Below are 13,849 nucleotides of genomic sequence, written 5' to 3' on the forward strand. Positions count from 1 at the left end.
TGTGAATCATTCAGTACAAACTACCATTTATTTTTAAGTGACTATATTTTACTTGCCTGTACCACAAAAACAGTTTTTCCATTCCAGTTCTTTTTGCCTTGCAATCCAGCTTCCTTAATAAAAGAATACTACTGCATATCTTTCTTTCATCTTCAATTTTTAATTGTCATCAATAGGCCATGCTTTTCCTTCATTAATGGGTATAATATATATTCAGCTGTTTGAATCACAGAATCACACTTGATATGGTAAACCAAGTGCTCTGAAAGAAATAATGATTGGTAGGTTTCATCGACCTACATCTTGTATGATTTATATTCTTGTCTCCTGAATAATGCAGTTTAAGAGATAATATCTAAAAGCTGCTTTACTGAAGGCGCCTTTCTTTGCTATCTATAAAGCATGTGTTATGCCTTCTATGAATATTAAAGTCCATGTTGAAATTATACAAAAAATCCTACAAGTCTCAGCCTTAGTCCTTCAAGAAGGAACACCAAACACCCTTCCCATACTGGGTGGGCAGAATAAAGTTTCCCATAGTTAAGAATCATCCCATGTGTCTTTTTATGTTGGGCAGGTCAAAACACCTGAAGAGGGATTGCTTCACCTCCATACCTTGTTCAGGTAACTAGTAGTCACTCCTCATTGAAATCTCAGTAAAAGAAGTGAGTACAGAACATAAGTTGTGACAAATATGAAGTTTTTCTACTAACCATGCAATATTTTTCCATAGGTCTCCATAATTTCCCTTATGCTGTTTGTGGGTGCATCTGTGCATACAGGAGAGTGACACTCACATAAACTCCCATCCAGTAACAGGTGTTAATGCAAGCTTTTGCACATACAAAACAGAGGTACCTAGAAATATTTCAAATACCACTGAGAAACTGGTTTCTTGAAACCTTATGGTACATTTCTTTCTCCCTGCAGTTCAAATGTAGTATTTGTAAAGCCTGCTGCTGACAATCAGTGACACAAGACTTGGTGAAATAAGTTAAGATTTATACACTAATATCACAGAGATCACACAATCACCCATAAATTGGTATAACCCATGGCCTAGACAGATCTAAAAATAATGCATTTTTCCTTAAAGTGGAATCATATTTGCTCACAGAGAGTGTGCCTGCATGTGCAATTAATGTGCACAAAAAACTCTGAAGCTTACTCCTATGGAGTTTTTTGCTCCCAGGCCTATGTTTGAATGTGCACCTAGGAGCAAAAAACTGGAACATATTGCCCTGGAGTTTTTTTGTGTGCAGCACATGGAGCCCAGTGGAAGTAGCTTGGGCTGGCAGGGGATTCAGGGAGTCAACCTGCCAGACCAGGGCTGCTCCAACCGAGATTGTGAATCAGTCTGGGACTAGCTGGTAGGCAGCCCCCAGCCAAAGCACCTTCATGCCCCAACCAGCTTCTCCACAGCACATGGAGCCCAGTCAGAGCAGCCCAGGCCTGGCTGCTCTGTCAGGACTCCATGTGCTGTGGAATGGCTGGCTAAGGTATGAGCTGCCCTTGTGCTGAAGCACTCTCATGCCTCAGTCAGCTGCTCTGCAGCACATGGAGTGCCTGGGTCCACTGCCAGCTCAGGGCTGCTCTATGTGGATGGGAAGGGCTGGTTGAAATACATGGGTGCTTCAGCATGGGGGCTGCTCAGGCTTCAGCCAGCCACTCTGCAACACATTGAGCCCCATCAGAGCATACCTGGGTCTCCACATACTGTGGAGGGGCTGGCTGGGACATAAAGATGTGTCAATGTGGAGGCTGCATGCTGTCTAGCCCCACGCCAATGCACAGTCATTCCCCAGCCAGCCCTGTCACTGTTTGCACATGTGTTTATGTGCAGTAATATACTCCACCACCAGACAGTGCTTGTGTCTGATGGCACTATCCATTGGCACAGTAAATTAGTCTACTGCACCCTAATTGCTACGCACATGTAGATGCTCCCAGGTAGTACACTTCTTTAGCACGAATAATCCTTCTAAAATTTTCCTGTGCCCATTTGAAAGTCAGAAGTAGAAGAATTTACCTAATATGTGCAAACAATGTCTACCAATCTACAAATACATATTCACCTAAACCTAACACAACTGTAATAACAAGTAAGCCATCTCACCATCCATTCACGTCCTTCCTCTCTCTCAGGCTGGATGTGGGGCTGCATTTAGCATTTTTGTTTCCTTCTTCTCCTATTTGAGGTACGTATAAGTGAGCTAGTGGTGAGATGGGAAGGAATGATTGACCTCTTAGTTCACCTGTCAAGAGCTGTCAGGTCTGATGACAGGGGTCGGGATTAAGGTGAAAATCTTCACATGGCACACATTTCTTTTCTGTAGGACTGTTTCCTATGTCACATAACAACCCACTTTCCCTTTCTGGGGCATCCAGCAATTGATCAACTGTCCTTAACTATATATTGTTTTGTAGAACTAATGCAAGCAGAGCAAGCTGAAATATCTTTCATTATGCAAATTGAGTGATCTGCCACTCTTGTCTCCATCTTTTTAAGAAGATTTCTTAGGCTAGGTACAGACATTATACTTTTATCAGTATAAGTGATTGGAAACTGGTCTATTCCCATAACAGACCAGAAGTTCAGCACCCACAGGGTGCTTACACAATTTAATATTTTTCTGTGATTGGGACCCTGAAAGCACTTTACAGATGTACCATGACATACATGTATGGCTGCAGAGTGCTTTGAAAATGGCCAATCATGCAATAAAATAACTTTCCTCAAATGAGGTATTAGATGAAGGCACGCATCTTTAGAGTGCCTTAGGGAACTTGTGTTTCCTTGCATTAATGTTTTGTGCTCTGTGGGTTGAGCTGATTCAACCCAACCCTACCACTTCTGGTAGGGTTCATGCCCCTCCCCCCCCCCCCCCAGCTAGGGTATTGGGGTGATCTATGTCAGGTCCATGAGGCAAAGTGGCTCTGTTCCACCCCTCCAGCTCAGTTCAGGAAAAGCAGAGAGGGGAAAAGGACTAGCTTCAGGCTTTCCTAGCCTCAGCTAGGAGGTGGTGTGTGAAGCATAGCCCCTTCACCTTGAGGCCCTGGCCCAGCTTCCCCCAGTACCTCAGCAAGGGTTGCTGAGTAGGAGGACATGAGTTGGAGGGACTCCATTCAAGTCCCCCCAGCTCTAGCTAGGAAGCAATCCCCAGCTGGCATCTCCAGTTGGGGGCGGGGGGAGGGGAAGGAGCAGCAGCTTACTTGGAGGCTTCTGGAGCACCTCCACCTGCTAGCCAATTGTTTCCTGTTAGCCCAATCCAACAGGAAAACATCTGTAAGGAGGGCTCTAACTCATGTCACTTTGTATAAAGCGCCATGAGTTAAAGAACAGCCAAGGTACAACTGTTAGCATCCATAGAGTGATTTACATATGGTGGATTAGACCAGTGGTTTACATATGGATAAGATTAGACCAGGTCTAAGATTAATTGGGGGGGGGGTAATCCTCTCTACCCCCACAACAAAGGGTGAACTTGTATTCTGTTTGCTACTGGTCTAAACTATGCCACTGAGAGAAAATTGTGTAACTTAGATCAATTCCACCTTGGGCTTTTTGAATTTCTGTGCCTAGCCTTCATCAATCAGTCTGTGCAGCCTTTAATTTGAGCCAGATTCCCCTGGAGTAGCAGAAAAGAAGTGACCATGCTCCCAACCACCTGCATTGGGAGATGAGTAGAAGTTGCAAGGCAACACTCTAAGACTGTGTACTTGAAGCTGCTCTAACTACTGGGAGAAGCAAAACCTATATCCCATCAGCAGACCATGAAGAGCAGATGGGATAAGATTCTGCCTTCTTGCTCTCCTCACAGGACTGCACACTTGAGAAGTCCCCTTCCCTCAATTGGGGTTTGAAGAATCTCCACTGTGCTTCCTACTCAAGAAGAAACACTACTTAATCCTTTCTTGTACCTATTCAGTTTCTTCTAAGTTTCTTAGTTTTGTGGCTGTGTAATGTGTGTGTGCATGTGTCTGTGTGTGCATATATGTGTGTGTGCTCCTCTTGACTGTCAAAGCATCCCATGTTAAGACTTTTTTTTTTTTGAAAAAGATACAAGAACTAGATTACATCATCTGACAAGGCTTTGCAGATGCCAGCACAAAGTGTACAACACAAGCAAAGAAGATAATGACAGCTCCATTTCCTCAGAGGAATTATTAGTAGAAGCAATGAGCAGAATTACAATAGAAGATGAACGGTCTATTTCTTTTTAGTTTGATAGTCCCTCCATTAATTTTAAGTTGGACACAGGTGCTCAGGCCAATAAGGTTCCAGAAATAATGATATTAGTAGTGACAGAAAAGCCAGATGGTAAACGAGTAGAATTCAAGCTTACAGTGCTGATCTTATATTCACTAAGGAAGTATGTGAACTAACTGTAAATAGGTAAATAAAATAGAAAAGATACAATTTGTAATAGTACTGGTGGAATAAAGTATACAATGTTGGTTTCAAGAAAGGGTAAACCCCCTGTTTCTTCAAGAGAGGGCATACATTGAATGAAACAACTGAAGAATTGTTTTAGGACATCTTCTATGGGATACTGCAGGTCTCAACAGAGCACTGAACAGAGCTGAAAGATTCCAGCATCCACATGATTCATGACACTAGGAATGTTCCTCTCACAGTAAAAGAGGCAGAAAGAGAAGACTTTCTGCTTTGGAAATCATTGATAAAGTGCAATAGGTAACAGAATGCACTCTTAAAAAGGAGGCAAGGGCATGTATAGACCCAAAATAATTAAGTATATGGAAAGGACTGTTTTCTGCTATCCACCAGGGTCTTCTGAGGGAAATGACTGATGACAACTGGCTTGGTTTTTTTTTTTAGGCCTGAATTATCAATAAGATTCTAGCAGATGCCTTTAGAAAAGGAGATCATATCTGTGCATATCTGAAATTCGCTTTAGGGGACATGCTTTCCATAGACTTTTGTTTGTATTCAGCACCCAATGTTTCTTCAGGAAATACAGATATGGTAAATGCTGTGCAACAAAACATAGCGTACTTTAAGAATAGTTAGCATCTTAGGATGCATACTTGTATCGCAGTAACATTGAGTAGACATATTAGTGATAGCCTCAAAAAGTGACAAAGGAGTACAAAGATTGCTTGTGAGTGACAAAAGATGCCAAGAAAATAGTGCTTTATATAGCAGCCTAAATCACCAGTCAGAGAACATGTGAATATTGAATTTCTTCATGCAAAGATGTCCAATAGAAATGGGATTCATATCTTCATCATGCCATCAAATCTTGCTACTTTCACTTAAAGTTCAAGAAAGAGACGGTTGCTGATTACAATGCTACTTAATTATAATCCCTACTAAAGAACATTCATTGTTATTCAGTGAATTTGTGGTTGATCTGTCCCAAGTAAAATGAAGTCCAATTAGACCTTTTCAGTGCAGGCACAATCTAAATTGCATCATTTTAACTTAGTTAAGATTTAAGGCCCAGCCCCATGTGAATACTTTTTTGAAAAGGGAATATCTTGTCAAAGGTCTCCCTACATGTTAGCACCATAGCACATAGTTGGGAGAGTCCCTATATTTCCAAAGCCCACACAGAAGCCTTCTGCTTCAGTACTGTTCCTGTAGGCTCTCCCAGTGCACCCAATACTGCTCCACTCTGCAAAAGATGCCATGTCATAAACAAGCTTCTCTGGAAGCTGCTCAGTAGCTGTCACTCTAGAACTCAAAGGGAGTTAATGCATTTCTCCAGAAACTTAGGATAAGTGTGTGTGGTTGAAAGCAACACTGCACAAAGAAACTCCAGCTTGTTCTGAACAAGCTAGCTTGGGTGCTAAAAGCAGAACTGCCATAAAGACACAGTATTCCACCTGCAGTAATTTGACTGTCTTTGCCTGGCACTGCAATGAGGAATGTATACATACCACACAGGAAAGAGTAGAGGATAGTAAAAATTAATCCAAAGTACAGAGGCAATGTACATAGACCTCCAAACAACTTAAACCCCAACCTCCAAACAACTTAAACCCCACACTCAGAATTTAAATTGTGCTTAAATTCAGTAATGATGAGTCCTTTGTGCTGGAGTTAATTTCACCAGCCCTTTCTCATCCCCTGGAGTTTTCAAGAACTGAATTAATTCCATTCTAAGTGGAAATATACATAAACTATAATTTGTGAAGACCTAACTGAGTTTCAAAATACTAGTGGTGATTACTAGGAAGGAAATATCCTGAGAGTTCTGCCAGCAAATCTCCAAACCAGGTTATGGTACTTAAAAAAAATGGTTTTACATGGAAAAATCTACTCATGTACTTCAAGGATAGCTGACATCAAAGGATTGATTTTGAACCTATCTGCTCATGGCATGGCAGTTATTTTCAGTTGTCTGGTGCTAAAATTACCTAATTTTTAATCAGTTGATCTCAAATAATTTACATTTAAGTTTCATTATTCTTGATTTACAGAAAGGGGAATTGAGACACTTAGAGGTGACATGACTCACCAGGTCACTGGTGAAATAAATCTCAGGTTTCCCAAGTCCTCCTAGATCTATCAACTAGGAATCAAAACCATTGAATTTATATCTGAACAATACATTGCTTACACAAGCCCACTTGAAGAATAAAGTCTGATGCTTTGCCTTTTCAAATAATATATTTAATTTAACTTCTTATGTTCTGCCAAATGTCAGTGTCTAATCCTAGGGTCAAAAATTTGGCATGTTACATGTTTCCCTTATTTTATATTCTGTACATTCAAGAACACTGCTACAACTCATCTTGTATTACAGCTATGTATCATGTCAAGATGCCTCAGAATGATTAAGCACAATGTTGTGTGTCATACATGTGAAATGACAAGTCGGAAAAGTGCTATGTCACATCCCGAGCACATACATATTTGGCAAATAACAAGTCTGCTAAAAGGAGATACATCCTTCTTTTCTTTTTTTTTTTTTTTTGCATAATTTGTCTTACAGATACAAAAACTCACTTCCCCAAATTACTTGTGGCCTAACTCAATCACTACCAGCTCTACCCTTCAAAGATTATGATAATGATTAATTGTGAGCAGGAAAATTAATAGTTGAAAGGAATTAAATTCAATGCCATTTCCATTTACTTCAGCATCAAACTGCCTATCGGGTTGTAGGTTGTCTTTAGGAGTTTGAAAAAGAAACCAGAATCTACTTTTCAAAATACGTTGACACGAAAAAAAAACAGCAGAAGACCAGTTATGAATCTATTTTCTTTTCATCAGAATGGTTGCATAGATGTGAATGATTAGTTAGATATATAATTGGGCCATTTACAGATGCAGGTATAGGTATTCTGCACAGGACTATAAAAGCAAATCAGGTGCATAATTACAATGTGTTAAAAAACAGAATCATAATATAAATGAAAAATCATTTTTCCACATTCTTATTGTAAATGCTCCATTATTTGCAAAAATCCAAAAGCTTCAAATATTATGTTTATCTTGATTCATCTATGGTTTATCGTAAGTCCTAGGCAACCTGATTTATGTGAAACACACCATTATTTTCTTTTTTCTTGTTAAATTTTCCTTCAAAAAAATTCTTCAAATATTTTTAACTTTTTTAAATGATTAAATTCCCCCACAGGAAAATATAAATACCCTATCACACATTCCAAAATATAATTCGTTATAATATGCAGACTAAAATGATCAAACCACAAACTTCATAAAGGCCTGCAAAATTGAGATTTGCAGCAATTAAGTCAACATGGAGAAACACTTTGTTAACAAGATCAGGATTACTGGGAAAGACTTTAAAATAGGGGTTGTTAACATACAGCCCATGGAGAAATGGAGGGCTTTGCCTGTGCCTATTCCCATGCTTGCATTGGAGGAGTGAGGAGATGCACGAAGTCAGGGCAACTTTCAGGTGCATCCATGCCACTGCTGCTTCACCTGTGATGTGGGTGCAGCAGCTGCAGTGTGGATGAACCTTGTAGCTGGTGGGGAGCGGCACCAGGGCTATGCAGATTCCAGCTGTACCAGAGCTGGGAGGCAGGGAGGTGTGAGGGGAAGAAGAAGCACAGATGTAGCTTCCAGCTGCCTGATCCTGGTGCAATTCTCCACTGGAAGCTGAAATGCCAGCTAAAGAGTGGGTATACCAGGAGAAGCAGCAGTGGCATAGGCTTAGCTCACAGCTGCCTGGCCCCAGCTCAGGCATGAGGAACCTCCACATTGCATACTGCCAAAACCACCTGGCCTATAGCAGACTAGAACCCAGTTGTTCTGGCCTGCAGCTTGAAAAGGTTGCCAGTCACTGCTTTAGGATACTGGTTTTAAAATAAATTTAAGCTGTTCATCATGACTTATCCCAGAGATGGTAGGTGGGGGGGAGGGCATCCAAAACCATTTTCCTTTATAATGTGCAGTCATAGTATTAAAGAGTTGAAGAACCAATGCATCACTGAAAGGTGACTATTATATTGACTATTATATTGTGTTTTGTTCACGCAGGGAAAAAAAAAATAGGTTCAGGAAAATTCCATTGCTCTCACTCCTCTATAGGCTGTCATGTTGGATCTTTCTGATTGCATTTATTCATCAACATTGAAAGCTTTCAGTGAACACTTTGTATGCTTCAAATTCAAAGAAAAAAGATGATAAATTTTATTCAGTCTTAAAATGAATGTTATCTTCTATAAAAGTAAAATCTTTGATAGAAGGCAATTCATATCCCCGTATAACCTTAGTAATAATTTACAGCTGTAATAATTCTACTTTCACTACAGTGACATGCCCTGCTGGATGAATAGAATTTTGTCATAAAATAATATGCCAATATGCAGGAATTACACTCCAGAAATAACAGAACTAATTAGGTATATCATTGTGAACAGACTTTACATACAGAAGAAAATGCTACTGTCCCTATTACAGAAAAAGGAAACTTGGCAGCACAGACCCAACAAGCTTCAGATAACAAAGGGCCTGTTTCTTTGCAATGTCAAATATGTCTTACTCAGTCCTGAACAAACTTTAAGTCCTGTTAAAGATGTCCAGCTTTCAGCTCCCTAGGAAAAGAAATTTCTTAACATTTTGAAGGACTGAGCTTTAAGTCACAATGATGATTCGTAAGTATAGTATATAATAAAGTTACTTAGCATCAGTTAAAAATGATGAGATTAGATGTTACTGTTATCTAAAAATGGGTAATCATCAGAAATTTTCCCATTGACCATTCATCAATGCCCATTCGTCAAAATCAAGGTCTTCTATCTTAATTTTGATTAAAGCAATTCCTGCTCCTAAACCCACAGCCTCACAGGACTTTAGACTGGTCTTTGCCTGGTGGGTTGCTGGCACTCCTGACAGCTCAAGAAGTTTTGAAAATTTTCACATGAAATGTCAGTTTAACTTTCCTATAACAACATTTTTTTATATGATATGGCTACCTGTGACTGTAAAGGACTGGATTTTATTACGCAGGAGGTCCCCTGCAGTCCTAGGTACTGTGTTTGTACATAAGCATTACACACAGAACATCAAATAAAAAGAACATTAAGGTTGCTAAGCCATGCACTCAGAAGTTCAGAAATGCCTCTGTAACCAGAATAAGGAACTCTTGTTCATATGCATTTAATATCATGAGCATACCCTTTTAAAATGATCTTATGGCCCTAAATGTCAAGGGTTATCTTAGTTTTCACTAAAAATAAATACATAAATAAAAAGGTGTCTAACTGTGTAGTCTATTAATTTTATGCATCTATGAGCATTTCACATAGTTTTAAAAATGCTGTTTTTATTTTCTATAAACTGAATTTGAATATCCAATCCAAAGGATTAAACATATAAATAACTTGGGGCACAGACAGCAGTGCAGCTCTCCACTGTAACTTTAAAACATTTTGCTGGAAACGTTCTGAGTTACAACAGTCCCTGGACCAAACAGAAGTTCACTGTTGGTTCCAGGGGGCAGGGAAGGGAACCTAGCTGCTGGCTGGAAGCCTGCAACTGGTTTCACCTAGCAGTGTCCGTCCTCTCCAAGAAAGGAGCTCCTTCTATTCTCTTGCTCCTTTCTTGGGGTTCCCCAGCTGGTGCTGGAGGGTGCGATGGGTGAATTGGAGCCCCCCCTCCTCTCCCACCTTGGGCTGGGCTCAAATACAACTCCAGCGGGGAATGGAAAAAACACAAACTCTACTCGTTCCGCTTCCTTTCCCCCCTCCCATTCTGAAAACAGTTCAGAGGCTAGTAGGCAGTCAGACCCAAATTACAGAAGATGATATGGTTTGAAACATCTTAATCTGAATCCTCATGCAATGAGATGAGGGTTCAGATTTTTGCCCAATTGACCATTATTGAAGCTGTCTTCAGCTATGCACTTGTGTTTTGTCTTGGTCATAGACCACTTTCTGTGGCAAGATCAGGGAGAAATTGTCTTCTGTATTTTGTCACTTCTGCTTGCATCTTTGGAAGAACCAGTCAATAGAGCTTAGATGTCTTGAAAATTCCAACCCAAGACTCCAATGGCAGGTCTGTACTGCTTCCACAGTTCTCAGGAGAACATCCACACTGCTTATCCATTCCACATACAACAAACCTAGAAACCAGGTAATGAAGTTTCCTGGACAACTCTTCTCATCACTAGTCTTAAGAAATGTATTTGGCATGCCTGGCACACTTTTATGGGGGCTTTTCTGCTTAATTTACAGATTTAGCATTTATAGCAGAAGGTGGGTAGGATGCACATCTCCCTGGTGCTCTTAGGAACTCTGCAGAAGCCATGCAGATCTGTTTTTCTTGGTTACGCACATACTTAAAAGTCAGGCACATGTTTAAAAACTTTACATAAAAACTTGAGACATAGATAACAATACTTACCCTTTCTACAGAATGAGGAAGGATTTTATTTTTTTAATTTTTTCCATAGGTTCAAAATTAATCTCTTATTTGCTTAACTGGGATTCAGTTGAGACACCATCACAGATGCAGCACACAGAGAAAATACACTCTTTTATGAAAACCTTATTTTAGCTTCTTTTCCTTGCTATTTCTTTAAACTAAAATACAATTAATTAATTCTAAATGGATCTCTTTTTTTCTTTCTGTATGAAGGATGATAATTTTAGCCCTTTTCATTACAAAAGCACCCTTAAAAATGTAAATCATTAAGATTAAAAGATTATCACAGTGATATAGAGAAAGGTTACAAGTTATTTGAAGTCTTTCCTACAAATGTCCAGAGTAAGCTATTCAAAATGTAAAACCTAGGAATTTTGTGGAATTTCACAGAGAAAAAGAAGAACCAGTACTGTACATTATGATTTCATTTAATTGAATCTTTTATATTTACTTTGCCTACAACGACTGCTCACGTGCATCTGAAGACAGATTGTTGGCCGTTAATTTATAGGTGTGAATTAAACTATAATAATATTAAGATTTCTAAGTAGAAGTACTGTTAAAGTGTGTGAGCCAGATTCCTCATTCAGCTGTTAACTCTATTACAGTCTGTGAGGCCCCACGTACAGTAATATATACAGAGTATAGCAAGTGAAGCTTCTAAGTAGTATTTTATTTTGTTCTGATTCTATTCTATGTGAACATGTAATTATATAGTCTAGATAATATGCCTTCTGGTGAAATGACATACACAATTGAGTGTTTATATATGATCAGCTTTCTTAATATAACATTGAGACATAAGATATATGAACTGAAAATATGAAAAAGGAACAGCTTTGCTTGTGTGTGGTGGGGGGAAGAGAGAGAGAGAGTGATGGAGGTGAGTTGGGGCGGCTGATTTAAAAAAAAAATCTCCTTCAGGAAACATCACACTGTAATTAAGATAATCCCCCTGCTACTTTTAATTTTAAACATTTTATAAGTAATGTTGTACTTGCAATATGCCTTCCAAACTCTCTTAAAAATGATCTCTTAAAAACAGTCTACAACAACAGATGGTAAGCAGCAAAACAACAACAAAAATCCTGTTTCAAGTTCCATCTGACTTGACAGAAATAACTGTGTGCTGAATTAAGTAGTGTCAATAAGTGAAAGGTATTAAAAAATGTAATTTGCCTAGATCCATTAAATACAAAGGGCAAGGCAGTCATCTTAAGAAATACATCATAAATGTGTTTCTTTTTGCTCTGTTTTATATCAGCTTTACCTTTAATTTTCAAATCCAATGATGATTATCAACAGATGATTCAGGTAATTAGGGACAGATGAGTAGTGACATGATTGCAATTGCTTTTTTTCCAGAGAAAACTGTGTGATGTAGAGAAAAAAAATAATTTAAATTAGAGCCAAATGCCTTCTCTTAAATACAGAATAATTAATTTTGTTATTCAAACTAATTAGGATAATCACTTTGTTAATTTTATCAAGTATACCAATGACATTTTTTCCTAAAGGCTCAAATGTCTTTTAAAGGAAATGTTCATGTTAAATTTGACCTTCCCTTGCAAAGCAGGCATCTTCACGTGATTGAGAGTGACAAATTTATTCAGATAAAACTATATATTGTTTCAGGTTTGCCCCATACCCTGCTGGTTTAATTAAACCAAGTGGCTCAGTTTTGATAAGTTTAATTTTGGCATTCTCTCCCAGTGCCAGGATATTGCAGTGTTTGGCTAGAAGAAAAATATTATTCCATTTAAAATCAAGAATTGCACTGTGCCCTTTAAGGTACCATCCTGCACTGGGAGTTCAGTCCCAGAGGAAGCTGAAGAATCATAAAAGATTTCTAATGAGAAAAAGTGAAGAGGAAAAACTCTGCGTAACCCTTAGGGAGTGATTTAATTGCACTATATAGCAACCTGCCACCAGAACAGGAATGAACAGAGCTGACAAATAAACACAGGCAGACTGCAGACTCAAAAAGCAGGACATTGACAGCCAAGAACAGAGGCCACATCTTTTAGTTTCCAATCCACTAGTCTATGTCCTATATCACTCTCTTTCTTCTATCACTTCCCACCTATTCTGTAGAGAGTATAAAGATTACATAGGATTACAAAGGATGACATTGCCTAGCCCCTGTAGAAATGTGCAAGATGGATGTTCCTTCTGTCTTCTCTCTCACATTCCCTGTGCAGTGTGGGTGAGTCCAGGATCATGGTGAGTAATGTACAGTCACATCCCCTTCTCCTTGAATCTGAATGCTCTCAGGGCAGCTTTCTTTAAGCTTTGCATGGGCTGTAAGATCTGAGCTCACCAGGATCTGGTACAAAATTCTGATATTCCAGTCTAACCTAAACCAATTAAATCTGATACCTCATCAATCCAAGCCTCCCTCAGTCCAGGATCTGTCATTTTTAATGCCTCATGCCTCCTGAAGCTGGGGGGGCACGGGGACCACCCACAGGCAGCAGTGGTGTCAGCAATGAGGACGCGGTGACGGCAAGCAGGGACCACCCGCAAGTGACCACAGTGACATCGGTGGCAAAGGTGGGCTGAGTGAGGACTGCTTGCAGGCAGCCACAGTGGTGTTGGAGGTGGGGGGTGGGTGGGTGGTGAGCGCCAAGTGGCGACTGGTGACCACCCACAGACAGCACCAGCAGTGTTGGCAGCGGGGGGAGGTGACAGTGGCAAGTGGCCACAACTGTTCACCCTTCCTTTCATCCTTTAACTGTGAAAAGAAGGAATGAACAGAAGCCCCTGCTTTCACTCAGCTTTGAAGCCTAGGGGATTAGTAATGTCACCATCACTCACCCTCTCTTTTCCATATGCTCATCTTCTAGGCTTCAAAACACTTTAGGCTCTAAAACCATGTGAAGGCATGGGCTCTGGCTGGAGCCCATACCAATCAGATTGTGAGCTCAGAGATTCAAATAATAAGTAAAATACACATGCCAGTACTATCTTGACAGTAACCCA

The sequence above is a fragment of the Alligator mississippiensis genome, chromosome 5 (assembly GCF_030867095.1).
Source record: "Alligator mississippiensis isolate rAllMis1 chromosome 5, rAllMis1, whole genome shotgun sequence".
Taxonomy (NCBI): domain Eukaryota; kingdom Metazoa; phylum Chordata; order Crocodylia; family Alligatoridae; genus Alligator; species Alligator mississippiensis.